The sequence below is a fragment of the Gigantopelta aegis genome, chromosome 8, assembly GCF_016097555.1.
Source record: "Gigantopelta aegis isolate Gae_Host chromosome 8, Gae_host_genome, whole genome shotgun sequence".
NCBI lineage: Eukaryota > Metazoa > Mollusca > Gastropoda > Neomphalida > Peltospiridae > Gigantopelta > Gigantopelta aegis.
Window position 1 is genome coordinate 39,127,308 of NC_054706.1, and position 7,295 is coordinate 39,134,602.

The following is a 7,295-nucleotide window of genomic DNA, read 5'->3' on the forward strand; positions in this document are numbered from 1 at the left end:
ATAAACGCTCGCTGTATACGCCGAGTACGTGGGTAGATATGTTTTTGGAGAGTAATTACATATATAAATGAAAATGTTCTGTTAATCGACAGCGTGTTTCATTTCACATTAACAATCAACATCGATCAATATACAGAAGTGTAAAAATACACCATAATAATGATCATCATCATTAGAGACGTCGGAAAGAACATTTTAACCGTGTTTGTGCTGGACACGTCGACCTCAGTATTATTGTGTTAGCGTTCTGTCCTGAAACCGTGTCGTGTCTGAGCTGGGCAAAGGCTATCGAGTCGATTTACTGCAATAATCGGTCTACCTATACTGCCAGTGACCGTCTTAAGCTTAAAACGGTTTAAGAAGACCACAACTCTTTTTTCTTAATTCCACGCTATTGATTGCATTGTAAAGAGAGTATTTTGATGATGTCTTCTTCATTTGGAAACTAAAGTTTTTTTTGTTTAACGACACCACTAGAGCACATTGATATACTAATCATCAGCTAGTGGATGTTACACACATGGTTATTTTGACACAGTGTTAGGAAACGCGCTACATTTTTTTATTAGTGGTAAGCGATCTTTTTTATGCAGACACAGACACAGACAGGATAGCACGTATCACGGCCTTTGATATACCAGTCGTGGAGCACTGGCTGGAACAAGAAATAGCCCAATGGGCTCACCGACGGGGATTGATCCTAGACCGACCGCGCAGCAGACGAGCGTTTTACCACTGGGCTACGTCGTGCTTTAACGATAATAACGGTCTTAAGCTTAACGGTCCACAGTTTTTGTTGTTGTTTTTTTAATTCCACCATGTACAGTGGGGGTTTTTCTACTTCGACGCTATTGATTGAATTGTTAAGAGAGTTTCTTTTCTTTCTTAATTCCACGCTGTTGATTGCATTGTAAAGAGAGTATTTCGATGATGTCGTCTTCATTTGAAAACGACTGTCAGATCAATGGCGCTGAACGTGTTAGCATCATGACTTGTTTAAAGTGTCGCCGTGACGTTACTGCACGATTTGAAATAAAAAGTAGGTTTTAAATTACAGAGGCATCGCAAGCGGGAGACCTGTCGTAGCACTGCCCTTCCCCAACTCTAAAGATAATGCACCTCCAGCTGAAAGGCAAATTACAATATGTTACTCCCCCCCCCCCCCCCCCCTTTTTTTTTGTTTTGTTGCTAACCAGCGAAACCCACACCTGAAACGTGTATTTGTGATCGGCCGAACGACACGTATTCAGTGATGCATATACAAATCGCACTTTGTAAGCTTTCAGTGTGTAAAACAAGTTAGTCTACATACACTTGTGTATTTTTTTTTAACAATTGGCAATTCAGAAATAAGCGATGTGACGGAAATACAATGAGTTACATAAACAGTCTAGTATGTGAGCCGTGATACTATTATTACTGTTTAAGAAAGTTTATGTCATCGTAAACATAAAATTAGTTTCCGTGAATTCAAGGGCAATTCAAGCACTAAACCAAATAACATCCGGCTGGGTCAAAGTTCGAGGTACACCTAACTTGATACAGCAGTTAATACCACAAGTTCTAACATTGGCAATAAATCTGAGACTGTTTGTTGTAAACACAAATATTAGTTTCATCTGGACAAAAAATGTATTCAATTTTATTTCGTTTGTACTTCTGTGTCAAGTAGCCTTGTGCTAGAAACATGTATAGGGTACCTGTAAAACAAAAACGTACTAACATTTTGTGCGAAACTAGTGGTGGTGTAAAAACATCTGGTTATACCGAAAATTAACCACGGAAAGTACCATTTTTGTCTGTTAATACTTTGAGATAGGGGTTGTAGTACTGATATTTATGGGTCATAGTTGATATATTGCATATAATGTTTCTAAACACACACGTTAACATGGTCGCTTGTGGGATTTTTATTTGGTATAGTACACCCTTAACCCAATCGGTAAAGCGTCGTCTAAAGTGCGTGAATCAAAGAATCAACTTCCTCGGCAGACTCATTGCTTTTCCCATCCCAACCAGTGCAAAAGGGGTGTTATTTCTGTCCTTTCTGTAGGAAGGTTTTTACAAAAGATCTCTTGCTAGTAATGGGAAAATATAGCGTGTCCTTCTAAAGGCCACGTGTCAGAATTACCTAATGTATGGTATCCAATTATAGCCGATGATTAATTACCAATGTGCTCTGGTGGTGTAGTTAAATAACAACAAAGACAACACTCCGCTGATAAAACTGAAGTTTCTTCCCATAATAGAAAACAATAATTCCCTGGGCTCGCCAGACCCGGAAGAAAGCTTGAAAGAGTACAATATAAAGTACAAAATATAAAGTTCAAAATGATTCGTTATCTAACAGACCCGTCAGAGACCCTTTTGGACTGGGGGCCGAATGGGAGTGAGGAATAGAAATCTAAATAATGATTAATACTGAACATTACTGGGGGAGGGGGAGGAAGAGGTGCTAAAGTTGCTCTGTTAAACATTTTAATCGTAAGTACATATTATCATTTTATACTGCTACATTCTTTCATTAGCAGCAAGGGATCTTTTATATGTTTTTCCCCCCAGATAGGACAGCACATACCACGGCCTTTGATATATCAGAGAAAAAAAATGGGTCCACTGAAGTGGTTCGATCCTACGACTCTAGTTGAGTGCTCTACGGAATATAATAAAATACGGTATTTAGGGCACATTGTGTCGTGGTTTAGCTATCGGGCATAAGGCTGGTTGGTACAGGGTTCGCAGTACGGTACCGCCTCCTACCCAGAGCGAGTTTTAGTGGCTCAATGGGTAGGCGTAAGACCATTACACCCTCTTCTCTCTCATTAACCACTAACAACTAACCCACTGTCATGAACAGACAGCCCAGATAGCTGAGGTGTGTGCCCATGGCAGCATGCTTGAACCATACTTGGATATAAGCACTCAATGGGTAGGTGTAAGACCATTACATCCTCTTCTCTCTCATTAACCACTAACAAGTAACCCACTGTCATGAACAGACAGCCCAGATATCTGAGGTGTGTGCCCAGGGCAGCGTGCTTGAACCGTAATTGGATATAAGCACGAAAATAAGTTGAAATGAAATGAAATGAAGTTTGATGAGGTGCTCCTTATGGCGTGTTCTACCTCAGTGGAAACGCGCTCGCCTGATGAGCGATGGGTCGTAGGAACGATCGCTCTCCATGGATCGGGTTGCACAGCAATGAAGTCCTCTCTCACTCCAAATCAAGTGTCAAAATAACCAAAAACACCAAACCTTTCGTAGTTTACGATGTGTTGAGGTATTGTTTGACACATTATTCCTTTTTTTCTATTTGACTAGTAGCAAACGAGCGTTTATATTTCCTTTATCACAAGTAAGACAGCACTTACATTGATGATCGCTGGACAAAACCTCACTCAAGCCAACTACAGACTACAGAAATTAATGTTTGATTAACGACACCTCAGCACAGTTGAAACTACAGCTATGTGGAGAGAGAGAGAGAGAGAGAGTGAGAGAGAGAGAGAGAGAGAGAGAGAGAGAGAGAGAGAGAGAGAGAGAGAGAGAGAGAGAGAGAGAGAGAGAGAGACGGACAGACAGACGAACATGAGAAAGAAAGACAGACAGACGAAGAGGAGAGAGAGAGAGAGAGAGAGAGAGAGAGAGAGAGAGAGAGAGAGAGGAATCCGCTATCATCGCAGGCTACACCTGCCGATGCCTCAGCAAAGGATATTTTATGTGTACTTTCCCACGGACAGGACACTACATACCATAGTTTGTAATGTACCAGTCGTGGGGCATTGATTACCACGGCAAAACCCCTATCCATCGAAGGCAATCGATCCTTCAACCAATCGCCTTTTAAGCATGTTCTCTACTACTGAGCTACACTCCGCCCCATAACTTAAAGTTACATCCCGCCCACAACTTAAAGTTACATCCCGCCCACAACTTAAAGTTACATCCCGCCCCACAACTTAAAGTTACATCCCGCCCACAACTTAAAGTTACATCCCGCCCACAACTTAAAGTTACATCCCGCCCACAACTTAAAGGTACTCTCCCGAGTTTTCTGCCATTGTAATATGTTAACGAATAACAGTCTTATGATGACGAACATTACATGTTAAATATATTTTATGTTGTAAATATCAGTACGTGTATAAACAAGGCGTTTATTGTTGTCTTAATGTTTGTAGCACCTTAAACCAAATTTCACTCTCCTTTGATTTCATATTGTCGAAACAAAGATATGTTACTAATTAAAATGAACAATGACTGGTACAAATATTAGCACACGACCACAAACACACTGGACACTGGTATTCTAATAAAAAAAGTATATGTCATTTTATGCTGGGTCAGACTACCAACTGCCAGCAGAAAGTTGGCCAACTTTCTGCTGTGTTTACTTCTACGACTGTACAGTTGCTAGTCTGAGCGCTCGTACAACTCGAGTCGTATAACCAACCCATTAGCTGTCAGTCTGAGCGCACCCGTCGTAAGTCCAGAGTTGAGGAAATTACATCGCAACTGGCGGGTTGGCAAACTCTCTGCTGGCAGTTGGTAGTCTGATGCTAGCATTAGTCGGTAAAACAATGCTCAGTTGGTCGGCTGCAAACTCGGTAGAGTCCCTTTAATGACGTCAGGCAAGAAAACAGATCCTGGTGAAGAGGAACACACAAGGTTACCAAAAGTGATCACTTGTAAGCTGCGATATACTGCTACTCTTGTGTGTCCACACGTGTCCAATGTGTTACGGAGTAAGCCTATAGGAATGTGTTACGGAGTAAGCCTATAGGAATGTGTGACGGTGTAAGCATATAGCAATGTGTTACGGTGTAAGCCTATAGCAATGTGTTACGGAGTAAGCCTATAGGAATGTGTTACGGTGTAAGCCTATAGCAATGTGTTACGGTGTAAGCCTATAGGAATGTGTTACGGTGTAAGCCTATTGGAATGTGTTACGGTGTAAGCCTATAGGAATGTGTTACGGAGTAAGCCTATAGGAATGTGTTACGGTGTAAGCCTGTAGCAATGTGTTACGGAGTAAGCCTATAGCAATGTGTTACGGAGTAAGCCTACAGGAATGTGTTACGGAGTAAGCCTATAGCAATATGTTACGGAGTAAGCCTATAGCAATATGTTATGGAGTAAGCCTATAGCATTGTGTTACGGAGTAAGCCTAGTTTCCAGCCAGCTGTTACCACACATACGTACATAACAATATGTAAACGAGTGAATAATACTGTTCGTGCTCTAGTACACGTGTTGCGCTAGTACAAACAAATAATCAATCTTTGTAGGTCATTAAATCCGACGTGTCGTCAGACAGGAAGACAGTGAAGCGAAGCAGCAACAATCAACTCAGTTCAAAGGGATTTACCGCCTGCCGCAAGCATGCTAGATAATGTATGTAAAAAGAAAGAAATGCTTTATTTAACGACGCACTCAACACATTTTATTTACGGTTATATGGCGTCATACATATAGTTAAGGACCACACACATTTTGAGAGGAAACCCGCTGTCGCCATTTCATGGGCTACTCTTTCCGATTAGCAGCAAGGGATCTTTTATTTGCGCTTCCCACAGGCAGGATAGCACAAACCATGGCCTTTGTCGAACCAGTTATGGATCACTGGTCGGTGCAAGTGGTTTACACCTACCCACTGAGCCTTGCGGAGCACTCACTCAGGGTTTGGAGTCGGTATCTGGATTAAAAATCCCAAGCCTCGACTGGGATCCGAACCCAGTACCTACCAGCCTGTAGACCGATGGCCTAACCACGACGCCACCGAGGCCGATATAATGTATGTATGTTCGTTTTGTTTAACAACACCACTAGAACACACTGATTTATTAATCATCGGCTAGTGGATGTCAAACATTTGGTAATTCTGTCATATAAAGTTTGTTTTGTTTAACAACACCACTAGAGCACATTGATTTATTAATCGTCGGCTATTGGATGTCAAACATTTGGTAATTTTCACATATAGTCTTAGAAAGGAAACCCGGTACATTTTCCATTGGGAACAAGGATCTTTTATATGCACCAACCCACAGACAGGATATCACATACCACGGCCGTTGATGTAGACGGGAAGAGATACCGTTCAGTTGGTAGAGCGCTCGCTTCAGATGCTTAGATCCGCCACCTGGGCGCTGTCTGTCAAGGACAGCGGGTTAGTTGTTAGTAATTAGTGAGAGAGAAGAGTGTAGTGGTCTTACACCTACTCATTAAGTCGTTAAACCTCGCTTTTGGTGGGAGCTGGTACCGGGGTGGGAGCCAGTACCGGGATGCGAACTCTGTACCTACCAGCCTTATGTCCGATGGCTTAACCACGACAACACCGAGGCCGGTGACGATAGATATAGCCCGCAGCAGCTACACCGGCTACTCTTACCGATTAGTAGAAAAATACATTTTATATGCACTTTTCCACAGACAGGACAGCACATACCGCGTTCTTTAATATACCAGTCGCGGACAAGACACTATTGCTCAATGGTCGATAGTTTTGTTTTGGTTTTATTATTATTTTGTTTGTTTGTTTGTTTACTATATGAAAGAAAAACCCCACCCCGAATAATCTTCTAGGTGATTTGTGTAATGATTAATAAATACTGTGATTATCTCCGGTAGTAATTGGAAACTCTTCCCATACAGTGTGTTCGGTACGTACCTGTCGTGTAGACACATGAACCGGTAGAGTTATGATAGATCCCTCATTATGTAAGCGGAGTCCGCGGCGTGACATTTAGATCTCTCTTTCATAACGAGATGAAAAGATAAAAATAAGGCAGCGCAGTCACATAATTTCACCCAACAGCCTAGTTATAAGTTTCTATTTTCGTAGCAGATTCAAAATCGGAAATCCATAAAACCTCAAACAAGTTACGGGCATCAAAACAGATGTTACTCTTTCTTTGGCTCGTGAAACATCCTCGCTTAATTATATTAACGTGCATTTTCTGTAAGTTTAATGTAAAAACTAAACATGCGGTGTCTTCAGTTCTTGTGTCATTTCCTTCTTCACAATGTTAGTGTGTGTATGGGGGGAGGGGTATATCGGTGGAGGAGCGTTCCACGGAGATGTGAGGGGTCGTAGGATCGATCACTCTCGGTGGACTCGGTTTTACACCCCTCCCTTCCTCCCAACCAGTCCTCGCCGACTGGTGCACCACACAATCATGTGTTGCTGTTTTTCTGTAGGACTAACCTAAGTATCGACAGCGGGTTTACGTTTTCACTCTAGACCAAAGCTTAAAATAGCAATAATATGTAGCAGTAATCATTACTGTACCAT